General features: G+C 38.2%; 1 protein-coding gene and 1 non-coding gene across 2 annotated transcripts in view; both read right to left on the bottom strand.

Moving 5' to 3' along the window:
- Positions 1 to 17,265, bottom strand: part of Odad2 (outer dynein arm docking complex subunit 2) — a 181,148-nt gene that overhangs the window by 99,729 nt on the left and 64,154 nt on the right. The window lies entirely within an intron of this gene.
- On the bottom strand, positions 6,573 to 6,645 carry Trnak-cuu (transfer RNA lysine (anticodon CUU)). The gene has a single exon. It is a non-coding gene; the product is annotated as a tRNA-Lys (tRNA).

Genomic DNA, 17,265 nt, shown 5'->3' with positions numbered 1-17,265 from the left:
TCAGTGTTTTCCGGTATCCAAACCTCAGAGTTTAAAAATGAAAGGATATTCATAATTTTTGAACACTTTTGTTTCACTTTTAATTATAGGAGATAGGTACACATGAGTGGAAGTGTCCCTGGAAACCAGAGGCACAGATCCACCCAAAGCTGGAATTACAGATGGTTGAGCCAATGTGAGTGCTGGGAATTGATTTTAGGTCCTCTCCAAGAGCAGCATGTCTTAACTGCTGAGTACTTGAGAATGGTCCAGCCCCTGTAATCTTTACTTATACAGAGTACAGAATTCATCAATGTAGATCTTCAAAGAAGGACAGCTTGCATGCTAATTGGCCTTCAGGGAAACATAGTCTGTGAAGGAGGGAGCCGTTGACCGCAGGACAGATGTTCTCCACTAGCAGTGCCAGTGTGACCCGATGCTCAGGGTCTGTATCAAAATCACCTGAAAAATCTCAGACTCCAGACACTGAAGCAGAAGGATCTGGAGTTCCGGGCCAGCTTGGATTTGTAACACAAATATACAGAAGTAAAACCAGGCTGGGTGGTGATGGCGCACACCTTTAATCACAGCATGATAGGTGGATCTGAGTTCAAGGGCAGCCTGGTTCACAGAGAGTTCCAGGACAACCAGGGCTATTAATAGAAACCCTGTCTTGGAAAACAAAAACCGAACGAAATATAAAATAAAATAAAATAAAATAAAATAAAATAAAATAAAATAAAATAAAATAAAGAAAGGAAGGAAGGAAGGGAGATAAAGATTAAAAAACCTCTTTTAGGGGTCTAATTCTTTTCTGAATCCTCAGCACAGTGCTTTGCCTGTGGTTCTATGTTCTTTCTTGCTCAATAACTAGACAACCTAACAGAAGCACCTTACAAGGCTTGCCATGTTCTGTGCCCTGTGACTACCACCCTAGGATACTGGTTAATCAGATCAGAAACAAGACAGCTTTTGCTTGTTTCTTTTTTCAGCAAACCAGAAAATCTTCTCCCAACACAAGTACATTCCTTTGTCAATCTCATACTTGCAAAGTACAAGCCTCCTGAGCACATATTTACAAAGATTCTCTTTATGAGTTTATTGCTTCTTGTGGAGCAATGGTGGTTTCCAAGGTGATATTAATTTAAACACATAACCATTTCCCATACATTTACACCCTTTCTGTAGCTCTTAAATTTGACTGTCAACTTAGTTTGAGTTGGTTTCCAGCAGTGGTGACTTTTACTTTCATCACTGACATCACAAAGCTGACTTGTACATTTTCAGAATCTTCTGCTTTACGATGAAAATCAAACTGTTGTAGAATAATAGCTCTAGGGAGATGACTAGGCATTCAGTTTCCAGCTTTTAAGAAAAATTAATAGCAACACTGGGTTTGGTGACATACAGCTGCAGCTCCAGTACTGGGAGATCAAGGCAAGAAGACTGGACGTCCAAGGTCATCTTCAGATACATAGTACATGAGGTCATCCTTAAGTACACAAGACCTTATCTCCACATCCCTTTCCACAAAAAAACACAAACAAAACATACAAATATGAAAAATATGCAGTTGTTTGTTTCCTGGTCTCCTGTGTTGTACTAACATTACCAGGACTGAAAGATGTCTAGCTGGTTTCCTTGACCACCAAGGCCACAGATATAAACAATTTGTTCTGTATCATGGGCATGGGTAAGACTAATGGTTCTTTCTAGAAAAAAATCAATATATTTTGAAACAATAATTTTGCATGTTTTATAAAAATGTCATAGTAAGAGATGCTTCATCATCCAGCTTCTAAAGCTAAGCTTACCGTTTAATTACATTGATGACCCTTGGAGCTCTCCACAGTGAACGCTGGAAAGGTTACCCTGACAGGTGCTTTCTGAATTGCCCCATCTATTTTGTAGTCCAAGAATTTTGTAATTCTCATCTAACAAGTTATTTTATTGGAAACTATGAAATTACAGACCTTTTCTAGTTTCTCTGTCTTCCCAATTTGAGCAGGTGACATTCTAGAGTGTTTCCTCTTGTGGACCATAGCTTGCCTAAGTTCCTCCAATGCAAGCTAAGTGCTCTATATTTCTATTTTAGTGCTCTTGTGGTAGAGCTGCAGCTGAGCACCCCATCCTTCTGTTCTGTGAGTGCTCCATCCTTCTGCTCTGTGAGTGCTCCATCCTTCTGTTCTATGAGTGCTCCATCCTTCTGTTCTATGAGTGCTCCATCCTTCTGTTCTATGAGTGCTCCATCCTTCTGTTCTATGAGTGCTCCATCCTTCTGTTTTAGTGCACTTGTGGTAGAGCTGCAGTTGACTCACTGTCTTCCTTCTTAATTCTTCTTCATTATGTATATTTCACATTATTGGGTCTATCACTTATTTACTTTCTGATCTTGGGCTTTAGCATATCTTCCATGTCTCCAAATAACAAAATAATATTCTACTTTTTTATATCATACTGTACTCATAATCTCTTAATTACTTGAATTTTCTTTAAGCAGCTTTTCCCCTACAGGAAATAATCATTGATTTTATCCTAAAATTTAATGAGTAGATATATAGACAGCTACTGCTGTACACGTTATATATATATATAACACATACATCATACAGTATATGTATCTGTGTATATATATATATATATATATATATATATATATATACTGGACATATACTTGGATTATCTATTGCCTATCCATACCTCTTCCAGGGCTGTGTGAGGTTTATTTGTACATTTATACATACACAGTATATGTATCTGTGTATATATATATATACACAGATACATATACTTGGATTATCTATTGCCTATCCATACCTCTTCCAGGGCTGTGTGAGGTTTATTTGTACACTAGGACCTCTATAGCCCACTGAATAAGTATTCCTTGCTCATGAAGAACAATTTGTATATTTTAACTCTCTGTCTTCCCTCAATGTGTGTAAAGAATAAATAGAAATTCTAGGTTAATAAAACAATAATTATTAGAAATAAAGAATTCATGTGATGGGCTTACAGCATACTGGTAAAGGAATGACAAAGGACGAGCATTGTGAACTGGCAGATCATTAAAGGCTTCCCCATGGAAAAAAGAAGGACTTTTCAAAGAGAAAAATATTGACCAAAAAATGAGAGAAGAGCCGGGCAGTGGTGGTGCACGCCTTTAATCCCAGCACTTGGGAGGCAGAAGTAGGTGGATTTCTACTTGGTCTACAATGTGAGTTCCAGGACAGCTAGGGCTACACAGAGAAACTCGAGAGAGAGAGAGAGAGAGAGAGAGAGAGAGAGAGAGAGAGAGAGAGAGAAAAGAAACAGGAATCAAGTGCCTATGGAATGTTATTAAATAAAATAGTATATGTATAACTGTATAATTGGAGTACTAAGGAGGGAGGATCATGGATATTTGTGGAGGTAATAACTGAGATCATTCTAAAATTGATGGAGAACATCAATTTCCAGGTCCAAGGATCTCAGTAATCCTTGGATTACTGAATTCCAATTTGGATTGCTGAAATCCAAATACAAAGAATTTAACAAAGAAAATAGGCTATGCCTGAGTCAATTCTGACTGAAATAGCAGACAGCCGGAAGTTGGGCTGACTGCTAAGCAGCATGACTCTCCAAAACTCTGAAGATTAAGAAGGTTAAATGTAATGCTCTGGCAGACTGGAACTCAGTGCAAGTTTGCTTCCTGGTTCAGAGAGGTTGTACTCTTCCATTGCACAAGAGGTAAGGGAGCTTCAAGGGACCCCTTAAAGAGGCCCTTGTTCCATTCATGAAAACCTCAAACTCGTGATATAACCACTTCCCAAGTTCAACTATCAACTGCCCTCACACTGTGGATTAAATTTAAACATCTGAACTTTGAGGGGACACAAACATTAAGTCTGAAGACATTATGGATAAAGACCCATGATGTACATGAAATCTGATTTCTCAACAGAACAAGAGCAAGAAGGCATCAGGATAACATTTTAAAAGTATGGGAGAAAAATTATCAAATTAGATTTCAATATTCTCCAAAAATGACAGTAAAAAAAATCCTCTCCCTTCCCCAGCCCTGCAGCACAACAAAGGCTCAGAGAAGTCATTGAGAGTAGAGGGCACAGCCCAGTACAGGGTTAGGACCAACAGTGATGCTGCAGGGATGTCTTGAGTGTAGAAGAAAATAGTCATGAAGTCTCAGATTGTAGGCAGGGATTAAACGAAGCTTTGGAACTCAAGCCAAGGGGGAAATAACTTGAGTAATGAGGAAGACATTACTGAGAGCTGACTAAGATGCCTGGACATGGTGAAGGGACTTCAGGAATGGTGGAGCAACCTGGCATGGGGCATCAGAGGCTGAGCAGGATGAGGGAGACAGAAACAATAAGAAGTATCCGAGGTTGAACAGGAGACTAGAAAGAACATCTAGTATCTGGACAATCTATCATGGTAGTCATGATTTAAGTGTGAAATGCCTCCCAAGGGAGTGGTCCCAAGAATGTCAGAGTTGAGGATTTGGGAAAGTGACAAGTTCATAAGGGCTCTCATCCAACTGATGGATTAGTCATGTGACAGCATTATTGGGAGGCAATGGGGCCTATTTGGAGACATGAGATGACAGGGGCATATCCTTGAAGAGTATGCCTTGTCTACAGGACCCTCTCCTCTCTGGTTTCCTTTCTTTGGCTCTTCTTTATATCTCCTGGCTCTGTGGAAGAAGCAGCTTTGCTCCCCTGCATGTCCTGTGCCATGCTGCTGAATTTCACAATAGCTTAAAACTCAGTGGAGACAGCTATGGAACCCGGGAGCCAAAGTAAACTTTTCCACTTTTAAATTATTTTTATCAGGAATTTTGTCACTACAACAAAAACCTGAATAACTTAAGGGTGAGTCAGAGCCCAGAACAGCTGCAGAGGCTAGGACTGTGGAAGATGGAAGATCTGGAGGTGCAGGGGAACGAAGGAGGGTTCGTACTGGCCAAGAAGAACTGCAAACAGAGAAAATATGACACACAAAACTATAACTGTGATTTTAGAAAGGTACAAGCCTTTTTCTTGGGAGTTTGTGAAACAAAATTGTAACACTATACATAGAATACTAAACAATACATTTATCTGATCTGACTTAACATTTATTTTTGTTGCTTCATTGAATTGAGGTTGAACCAAGCCTCTGCCCAGGGCCTCGCTTATGCTCAGTGAGTGAGCTGCCACTCAGCTGCATCCTCAGTCCTAATCAACTCTTAAACCACAGTGCAAGCATTGTTTACAAACAGTGACCACACCCCTAGGCAAGAAAGCTAAAACTGAAAGACAAACCCCTGAAATCACAGAAAATGTATTCCCTAATCCCTTGATGCTTTAAACGGGAATTGGTAACAAATAGTATATGGAAAATACTGAAATTTTAGAAATTAAGCAACAGTTAATTTCTATGTGCAAGGAAAAGATCAAATGGAAGTATCAGAGAGATCAAAGAGAAATGTGCAGGACTCTGCTTATTACAGCACTGCATGTAGTAGTTAAATATGAAAGTAATGTAAGTCTTCCTCAACTGGTGGATACTATTCAGCTATGGAAAGAATGAAAGCCTGAAATGTTCCAACAACATAGATGGAAATATGGAGAATTATATTAAGGGAAATAAGACAGATGAAACAAGTTATTACTTTTTTTCACCCATTTAATAGAAAAACACCTGAAAATAGTCTTTTCATAAAAGTAGAGAAATGAATGGTGATAAATGGGAGTTAGGGTAGGGGGATACAGAGAAGACAGATGATGGATCCCAAAATGCAGTTAGGCAAGAAGAAGGAGTTCTAATTTTTAGTGAGAGCTATATCATTTATAATGATTCAATATATGTTTTACAAAAAGGAGAGTTTCCTTGTGTTCAAATCTTCCAACACTAAGAAATGATATATATTCAAGAGATGGAAATAATTGCCAGGATTTCAGACTGGAGAGGTGACTCGGTGATTGAAAGCATATTTTGGTCTTGCAGAGGACCTGGTTTGGGTTCCTAATACCCAAGTGGCAGCTCACAGGCATTTGTAACTCCAGGTTGAAAGGCATAATACACTTTCTTCTGAAATCTATAGGCACCAAGCACATATGTGGTATGTAGGCATACATCCAGGCAAAACACTCATATACAAAACATAAAATTTCAAAAATTTTAAGTAATTATCTGTACAGAGCCATATTGGGGCAGTCTTTCACTTGGTCAGAGTTTGACTTTGGTCAAGGTTAACTTCTCCCAGAAAGCCAGGATCCTTCTCCACCTAGGGTGGAGCGCTCGTAGTAAAGGTTAAGTTCATTGTTCCTCCAGGTCTAGGAATTCCTGAATTAAGCAGGTGACCCACCCAACTGCCGGAGCAGTCAAGACGAGGACCTCCAAGAGAAGCTAGACAACTTCCACCGGAACTCAGCCTGGAGTCTGGGGGGAAGGGTTTGCCCAAACTGTTAAAAGGTCTGGCGCCATTAAAGTTTACGGCTTTGATCAGTGAACATTGTCTTAGCCGCACTTTCTTTTCGTCCCTCTTCCCTATAACCCCAAAATTCTCTCAACAGGTAACCCGGTTTACATGTGGCTGCTGGCGGCTACATAATTGGCGCCCAACATGGGGCTCGAACCCACAACCCTGAGATTAAGAGTCTCATGCTCTACCGACTGAGCTATACCCGGTTTACATGTGGCTGCTGGCGGCTACAATTATCCTAATTTCAGTGCTATACATTGTTGGGTCATCAATAAAATATCCCAGAAACATTTACAATCATTCTATGTCTATATACTTTCTTGAGCCTTAAGGATGTTAAATAGAAAATAATGGTAAATATTTTGAATTAGATGAAAATTAAAATGACTATTGAGCATTCAGCCCCGAATGGAACTTCTACATCCGACAGAAACACACATGAACTTGTTCACATATATACAAGAGACTCAGGGAACATCACAGAAGAAGGGATGGAAATAATTTAAATGCCAATGGATGGTAAAAAGTATCATAAAATTCTGTTATCCAGATATGATACAGCAATTGCAGTCATGGACACAAGCATCTACAGAGACCTGCATAAGATTTGGGCTTCCAGCTTCCCGTCATGAATAGAGGAAGTACCCATGAGTCCACATCTGTCCTGGAGTGTTATTATTGATTTTAATTGAATAAAGAGGAACAATCATTTTGTATAAAAGTATAGCCACTGGAGTTCAATTGGGCTTATATGGAAAGAAGGAAAGATACCAGAGGGTAATGTGAGGAAATGTCTTCATAATATATTGTATATGTATATGAAATTGTTAAAAAACAAACAAAAAAGTTATGCATATCATGGGCCTTCCAGATGAGAAAGGCAGTTAATGCTAATAAGTTAAACAACTAAAATGAGCATATTTCTTAATAAACAGAAGATTAAGCTTTCAACTATGGAGAAAAGTATTTAAAATAATTACTAATCATAATAACATAAACATACTTAGAAAAGTATTATGCTGTAATTTTCTATATTAATAACTGTAAAATATTGCTATGATAAATTATACATCCAGATTAAAGGACAGACTATACACCATCTATCTCAATGCCATCTCAGTGAGACAGTGCAACTGACTTCACATTTAACCTCTTTGGCCTGGACAGCAGGCATCACAACAAGAGGCACATGCTGTGCCACAGCTGTGGCTCTAAGGCTACCACCTTCAGAAGCTGACCTGCAGCCTTACCAAGTACAAGAGAAAATATGAGTGAATGTCAAGGCTGAGAGGTAAAACACTGCTGGAAAAAATGAGGTACCTGAATATTGTCTATTGCAGACTCAGAAATGGATTCTCTGAAGGAGAAGCAACCACAAGGGAGGCTGTGGTATCCAATTCATCCTGAGGGTTTCAGCTATTAGTCATTGTGTGTTCTAGTTTCAAAAGTTAAGTTTCTTTTACATTTCCACAAATTAATCATGATTTACAACAATAGTTGTTAAAAATATACATTATAAAAATTTAGATAAAATGATGCAAAACTTCAGTCAGAAATCCAAACCATAGCCAAAAGCATCTCAAAGAGTTGAAAGATTCCTACTGCTTCTTAAAAAGCTATAGTGAACAAAACAGTGTGGCACTGGTGCAAAAAAGGAAAAATACATCAGTGGGGAAAGGGGGGAAATTGGTTAAGCATCAGCTGCATAATGCCTAAAACCTGACAGATATATCATGATAAAATATAATCATGGGCCAAAGTACCTAAGTTACAAAAATGTAAAATACCAGCAAATGCAATACAAGAAAATTGGGGCACAACTGCATGGGGCCTTTCCATCTAACCAGCTACATCACTGCAAAGGCAAGAAGTCAACATCAAAAAATGATACTGAGACAACTGGATATTGTATGAAAAGTTAACATTGACCTGTTTGATTTCAAATAAAAAATTAACTCATTTCTAAATTATCAAGTTCACTAGCCATAAAATTAAAAAAAATGATAAGTTCAAATGTATCAAATGACAAATTTCTATTTTAAAAGCAGTGTGAGTGTTCAATAACACATATGTGTAGTTATATATTTGGATCCTGAATACATAATACATATAAGACTTCTTCAAAAGAATTTACATGTGGGTTACAAGAAAGTTACCTGATATCAGTATATGAAATACATAATACATATAAGACTTCTTCAAAAGAATTTACATGTGGGTTACAAGAAAGTTACCTGATATCATTATCAATAAAAAATGATATCTATAGATAGGATCCGTCCAGTTTCCATCTGTGCCCAGGAGTTTTCCCTGTGCCATAGCTCTCCATACCCAAATCCTGCCCAGAGAAGTGTTGTCACACTTAAGATCACAGGTGAGACCACCACTATTGCTCAAATACCTGGCCCAAGTGGAAAGCACCAAGGAGCCCATGGGACTATGGAGAAACTGGTGACAGGATCCTTCCAGTTTCCATCTGCATCCTGGAGCTAACCCTGTGCCACAGTTCTCAATAACCAAATCCTGCCCTGAGAGAGCTGGTTTCCTAGGAGTGCTTACACACCTAGATCACAGGCTCATAGGAGGGATAACCTGACAGAGAAGCAAAACCAGCTAGCGTCAGAGATAACCATATGTCAAGAGGCAAGCATAAGAACATAAGTAACAGAAACCAAGGCTACTTGACATCATCAGAACCCAGTTCTCCTACCACAGCAAGCCCTGGTTATCCCAACACACCAAAAAAGCAAGATTCTGATTTGAAATCACACCTCATGATGTTAATAGAAGACCTTAAGGAGGACATAAATAATTCTCTTAAAGAAATACAGAACATAGGAAAACAGGTAGAAGCCTTTAAAGAAGAAACACAAAAATCCCTTAAAGAATTACAGGAAACCACAACCATACAGGTGAAGGAATTTAACAAAACCTTCCAAGATCTAAAAAATAGAAATAATAAAGAAATCACAAAGGAAGACAATCATGGCGATAGAAAACCTAAGAAAGGCATCAGGAATCGCAGATGCAAACATCACCAACAGAATACAAGAGATAGATAACAGAATCTCAGGTGCCGAAAATACCACAGAAAACATTGACTTAACAGTCAAAGAAAATGCAAAATCCAAAAAGCTCCTAACACAAAACATACAGGAAATCCAGGACACAATGAGAAGACCAAACCTAAAGTAATAGGTATAAAAGAGACCAAAGATTCCCAATTCAAAGGCCCAGTAAACATCTTCAACAAAATTATAGAAGAAAACTTCCTTAGCCTAAAGAAAGAGATGCCCATAAATGTACAAAAAGCCTACGGAACCCCAAATGGATTGGAGCAGAAAAGAAATTCCTCCCATCACATAAAAATCAAAATACCAAATGCATAAAACAAAGAATATTAAGAACAGTAAAGGGAAAATATCAAGTAAAATATAGAGGCAGACTTTTCAGAATTACTACTAACTGCTCAACAGAGAGGCAAAAAGCCAGAAGATCTTGAGCAGATGTCATACAGACCCTAAGAAAACAGAAATGCCAGCCCAGGCTACTACTCCCAACAAAACTCTCAATTATCATACATGGAGAAACCACAATATTCCATGACAAAACCAAATTTAAACAATATCTTTCCACAAATACAGCCCTACAAAAGGTAATATACGGAAAACTCCAACACAAGGAGGGAAACTATACCCTAGAAAAAACATGAAAGCAATCTACTTTTAAAAAACCCAAAAGAAGATAGTCATACAAACTTAATTTCACCTCTACCAACAAAAAAGACAGAAAGCAACAATCACTGGTTCTTAATATCTCTTAACATCAGTGAACTCAATTCCCCAATAAAAAGACATAAATTAACAGACTGGATACATAAACAGGATCCAGCATTTTGCTGCGCACAGGAAACATACCTTAGTGACAAAGACAGAAACTACCTCAAAGTAAAAGGCTGTAAATTTTAACCCAAGAAAATGGTCCCAAGAAACAAGCTGGAGTAGGCATTTTAATATCGAATAAAATCAACTTTCAATCAAAAGTTATCAAAAAAGATAGGAAAGAGCACTTCATATTCATCAAAGGAAAAATCTACCAAGATGAACTTTCAATTCTGAACATCTATACTTCAAATGCAAAGGCACCCACATTCACAAAAGAAACTTTACTAAATCTCAAAGCACACATTGAACTCACACAATAATAGGGGGAGACTTTAATACCCCACTCTCATCAATAGGCAGATCATGGAAACAGAGACAGAGTGAAACTAACAGAAGTTGTGAACCAAATGGATTTAACAGAAATCTATAGAACGTTTCATCCAAAAACAAAAGAATAAACATTTTTCTCAGAACTTCATGGTACCTTCTCCAAAATTCACCATATAATCAGTCACAAAACAGACCTCAAAGATTCAAGAAGATTGAAATAACCCTATGCATACTATCAGATCACCATGGACTCAGGCTGGTCAACAACAACAACAGCAACAACAACAACCAGAAAGCTCATATAAATTTGAAAGTTGAACAAGTCTCTATTCAATGATAACTTGGGCAAGGAAGAAATAAAGAAATTAAAAACTTTTTACAATTTAATGAAAATGAAGGCACAACATACCCAAAATTATGGGACACAATTAAAGCATTGCTAAGAGGAAAACTCATAACTCTGAATGCCTCTATAAAGAAACTAGAGAGATCCTACACTAGCAGTTTAACAGCACATCTGAAAGCAGTAGAACAAAAAGAAGCAAATACACCCAAGAGTAGATTTCAGGAAATAAACTCAGGGCTGAAATCAACCATGTAGAAACAAAGAGATTATACAAAGAATCAACAAAACCAGGAGTTGGTTATTTGAGAAATTCAACAAGTTAGATAAACCCTTAGCCAGACATTACCAGGGGGCACAGAGACAGTATCCAAATTAACAAAATCAGAAATGAAAAGGGAGAGTTAACAACAGAAACTGAAGAAATTCAAAAAATCAGATCTTACCACAGAAACAAAATTGGAAAATCAAGATGAATGGACAATTTTCTAGACAGGTACCAGGTGCCAAAGTTAAACCATGAGCATATAAACCATCTAAACAATCCCATAACTCCTAAAGAAATAGAATCAGTCATTAAAAGTCTCCCAACCAAGCTGGCGGTGGTGGCGCACGCCTTTAATCACAGCACTTGGGAGGCAGAGGCAGGCAGATTTCTGAGTTCGAGGCCAGCCTGGTCTACAGAGTGAATTCCAGGACAGCCAGGGCTATACAGAGAAACCCTGTCTCAAAAAAAAAAAAAAAAAAAAAAAAGAAGAAGAAGAAAGAAAGAATGAAAGAAAAGAAAAGAAAAGAAGACCTAATACCAATACTTTACAAACTATTCCACAAAATAGAAACAGAAGGAACACTACCCAATTCATTCTATGAAGTCACAGTTACTCTGATACTAAAACCACACAAAGACCCAACAAAGAAAAATAAATTCAGAACAATTTCCCTTATGAATATCAATACAAAAAAACACAATAAAACTCTTGCAAACTGAATACAAGAACACATCAAAATGATCATTCACCATGATCAAGTAGGCTTCAGTAACCTTCCTCTACTCAAAGGATAAACAAGCTGAGAAAGAAATTAGGGAAATAACACCCTTCACAATAGTCACCAATGGTATAAAATAATATAAAATATCTTGATGTAACTCTTATCGAGCAAGTGAAAAATCTGTATGAGAAGAACTTCAAGTCCCTGAAGAAGGAAATCGAAGAAGATCTCAGAAGCAGGATTAATACAATAAAAATAGCCATTTTGCCAAAAGCAATTTACAGATTGAATGCAACCCCCACCAAAATTCCAATTCAATTCTTCATAGAGTTAGAAAGAGCAATTTGTGAATTCATATGGAATAACTGAAAATCCAGAATAGCAATAACTATTCTCAACAATAAAAGAATTTCTGGGGGAATCACTATACCTGACCTCAATCTGTACTACAGAGCACTAGTGATAAAAAACTGCATGGTACTTGTTCAGAGATAGGCAGGTAGATCAATGGAATAGAATTGAAGACCCAGAAACGAACCCACACATCTATGGTCACTTGATCTTTGCCAAAGATGGTAAAACCATGCAGTGGGGGTGGGGGGTAGTCAGCATTTTCAACAAATGGTGCTGGTTAAACTAGAGATCTGCATGTAGAAGAATGCAAATTGATCTGTTCTTCTCTCCTTGTACAAGTCCAAGTGGATCAAGGACCTCCACATAAAACCAGACACACTGAACCTAATAGAAAAGAAAGTGAGGAAGAGCCTCAAACACATGGCCATAGGGGAAATTTTCCTGAATAGAACACCAATGGCTTATACTCTAAGATCAAGAATTTACAAATGGGACCTCAGAAAACTACAAAGCTTCTGTGAGGTAAATGGGCAAAAGGGCAACCCACAGATCGGGAAAAGATCGTTACCAATCCTATATCTGATAGAGAGCTAATATCCAATATATACAAAGAACTCAAGGAGTTATACTCCAGAGATCCAAATAACCTGATTATAAATGGGATACAGAGCTAAAATAAAAAAATAAAAATAAATTTTAAAAAGATAAAAATAAAAATAAAAGAATTCTCAACTGAGGAATACCAAATGGCTGAGAAGCACCTAAAGAAATGTTCAACATTCTTAGTCATCATAGAAATGTGAATCAAAACAACTCTGAGATTTCACCTCACACCAGTCAGAATGGCTAAGATCAAAATCTCAAGTGACAGCAGATTCTGGTGAGAATGTAGAGAAAGAGGAACACTCCTCCATTGCTGATGGGATTTCAATCTAGTACAACAACTCTGGAAATCAGTCTGACGATTCCTCTGAAAATTGGACATAGTTCTACCTGAAGACCCAACTATACCACTCCTGGGCATATACCCAAAAGGTGCTTCAACATACAACAAGGATACAAGGATACATGCACAACTATGTTCATAGCAGCATGATTTATAATAACCAGAAGCTGAAAAAGAACACAGATGTCCTTCAACAAAGTAATGGATACAGAACAGTGGTGTATTTACACAATGGAGTATTACTCAGCTTCTAAAAACAATGATTCATGAAATTGTTAGGCAAATGGATGAAATTAGAAAATATCATCCAGAGTAAGGTAACCCAATATCAAAAGAACACACATGGTATGTACTCACAAGTGGATATTAGCCCAAAAGCTTAGAATACCCAAGATATAATTCACAGACCACAGGAAGCTCAAGAAGAAGACAGACCAAAGTGTGGATGTTTCAGTCCTTCTCAGAAGGGGGAAGAAAATACTCAAGGGAAGAAATATGGAGACAAAATGTGGAGCAGTGACTGAAGGAAATGCCATTCAGAGACTGCTCTGCCTGGGATCCATCCCATATACAGAAACCAAACCCAGACACTATTGCTGATACCAAGAAGTGCTTGCTGACAGGAGCCTGATAGAGCTGTCTCCTGAGAGGCTCTGCCAGAGCCTGACCAATACAGAGGATGCTTGCAGCCAACCACTGGACTGAGCACAGGGACCCCAAAAGAAGAGTTAGGTCAAGGACTGAAGGAGCTGAAGGGATTTGTAGCTCCATAGGAAGAACCCCCAGAGCTCCCAGAGACTAAACCACCAACTAAAGAGGATTCATGGCTCCACCTGCCTATATAACAGAGGATGGCCTCATTTGACACCAATGGGAGGCCCTTGGTCCTGTGAAGGCTAGATGCCCCAGTGTAGGAGAATGCCCGGGAGGTGAGGTGAAAGGGGTGAGTATGTGGGGGAGCACCCTCATAGAAGCAGGGGGAAGGTGATGGGATAGGGGGTTTGCAGAGGGGAAACACTGGAAAGGGGATAACAGTTAAAATGTAAATAAATAAATTATCCAGTAAATAAATAAATATTCAAAGTAAAAAATGAACTCTACACATATCATACCATTTCATCCAGTTAGACTGACAATACCAACTTCTTGATACACTGCATGACTGTATAATTCTACAAACACTTTCTAACAGTTAAATGCCTGTTCCACAACAGAACGCCGCACTGCAAATGTGCAAAATGAGAAACAAATCTAACAGGGTTTGTTAGGTCCAGCATAACAACTGATTTAAAAAGATCAGAGGTAAACTTTTGGGGGTGAAGAACATGTTCTGTATCTAGTGTTGGCTGGTGGCTTGGTGAACATGCACAGCTGTTAAAATTCATCAACCTGAATAATTAAGCATGAAACCACCCATCACTTTGGAACAGCAGCAGCAACAACAACAACAAAAACAACAACAACAACAATAACAACAACAAAACAATCACAAACTATGAGCTTTCTCGCACACATCCTTGGACTAGAAACACAATGTTTAAAGCTACTTTCTTGAAGATGGCAAGACACAAGTAGCCAAAAGTGCAAGAAAGGAAAAAAACCACAGATGGGGGTCTGGCTTGTCCGCAGGGCAGGATGCGATTAAATGGAGTTTAAGAACAGTGTCCTAAACCTCTTCTTCCCTTCCTAATAATTTACTAATGTGTGTACTTGCATGGGCATCCTCCTTTGCACACGTCCTTCTTCACAGGCTAGAATGCACTGTTTTGCTTCACTTTGTGCACATCTTCTTTAATGAGGAAGAATACTGAGCCATCTACTTAGACAACTACTGACCTACACACATATCACAACCGACGGTGTTTAATGTGGAGAAATCACACCTACTCAGTCCTCAAGCTGAAAATGCCTGCTTGAAACGGAAATTGGAGGAGCTGGCGACGGCTCTGCCATTAAGAGTGCTCACTGCTCTTCCAGAGGACCCGAGTTCTGCTCCCAGAACCCACATCTGGTGGCTCACAATCTCTTGTGGCTCACTCCCTCCAGGGGAATCTGAAGGCATCTTTTTCTGACCTCTGTAGACACGTGTACACACACACACACACACACACACACACACACACACACATTTTTAAAAATATTTAAATATTTTTAAAGAAAACAAAATTTGGTCTGGAGAGATTGCTCAGTGATTAAGAGCACTGGCTGTTCTCCCAGAGTACCTTGGTTCAATTCCCAGCACCCAGAAGGCAGTTTACAACAGTCTATAGTCCAATTCTATGGAATCTGATTCCTTTTTTATTCTCTCTAGGCATCAGGCTCACAAGTAGTGCACAGACACACATACATGCACATGAAATAAAATACAACAAAAAAAATGGAAGAGTCTGATTCCCTTAATGAGTCATATTTTTGTATTCAACTTTAATCTACATGCTTCTAAAAGCATGCAAATCAAAATGATGAAAATGCAAAAGAAAGAAAAATTGTTACAAGCAAGCCATATACAGTCAGTTTAGTATAAACCCTCAACATTCACAGACACTGGTTTTACAGCAATAAGGGTATCTGGGAAGCCACAGAGGTATTAAATCTCTTCGGGATACATATCAGCATAGTTAGACAATTTTTTTCTTTAAAAAGAGCAAATAAACCCAATGCAAAACTCTTTTCAAGCCATATAAATGCAGCATAATTATATTTGAACCACAGAACATAGGAAATTTAGAGTTCTCCTTCCCATCATGACTTTAATTCTATCCTTGTGTGTGCTGCATAAAGAATCGTTCACTACTTGATCACATGGCGCTGGGCTCTGTGACAGTCAGCTCAACAAACGTTCATTTTACTATATAGGAGAGGAATATGGGATAAATTGTGGGAAATGTGTTTTCCAGTTAAGTAAATGTTGGGCAAAATTTCTTAGAATTCTGGGCATGACAGACTTCACCCTGGTATCTTCTAAAAGAACATGACATTTAACTCTTTTACAGCATATGCTTATACTCAAGAGATGACCTTTAAATGTTAAGGTTATTTTGATACAACAGGAAATTCAAGACATCAGATTTTCAGCACATTGCAGCTCATGCATGCCAAGCTTTTTATTCTAAAACATTAGGGACTGAAAAATCATGAAGATGTGTCAGTTCATAATCTCCTTTATTTTGTAGAAAAGAAAAAAAACAGGAAAGAAAAAAGAAAGTTCTTATCCCTGTTGAAGATTCCTGGGGGCCTCTGGCAAGTTGGTTGTGTATTTTAAAGTTGATTCTGTATCACAAGAATAAAACAAATCCTCCATTCTGCCTTTTCTACATGAGTTGTCTTTCAGGCCAACCAACATTCACACTACAACTGCCATATCCAACACTTACTGCAAAAATATGAGGCTCACAAAACAGTGTGCCTGAATATACTGTATGCAAAAGTTACTATCCAGTTACTAAAAGGCCTTCTAGGTCCCAGAGCAAAAAAAAAAAAATAATAATAATTTACAAAGAAAAAATTAGATGAGTATCAGACTAATTTTCTAAAAGGTGTACTTAATCATAACAGAAACGCCTGTTGTTTGCTTGTTTGCTTTTGAGAACTTTATATATGAACATTATGTCTACTCCACTCCATCCCCTTCCTTCCTCCAAACTACTCCAAGGTCTCTGCTCTCAAATTCATAATCTCTTCTTTAATCGATATTATTACTTATTATGCACACATGGATGCACAACTTAATGAGTCCCTTTCGCGTTGTTAATGTGTACATGTGCCCAAGGCTGACCACCTAGGATTAGGTATCCTATGTGGGAACTCATCCCTAGAGCATTCTCCCTCTCCCAGCAGCCATTGACCTCCTGAAGCTTTTCTTCTAGTAGTAGCTGAGTCCACGTTGGCACCTTGCCTGGTATTGTCATTATGTTAGTCTTGTTCAGGCAAACATCCTGCTGAGATTTCATGGATTCACTTTCTATGCCATGCCTAG

The sequence above is a fragment of the Apodemus sylvaticus genome, chromosome 14 (assembly GCF_947179515.1).
Source record: "Apodemus sylvaticus chromosome 14, mApoSyl1.1, whole genome shotgun sequence".
In the NCBI taxonomy this organism is placed as follows: Eukaryota; Metazoa; Chordata; class Mammalia; order Rodentia; family Muridae; genus Apodemus; species Apodemus sylvaticus.
This window is presented reverse-complemented; position numbering and strand designations above follow the sequence as displayed.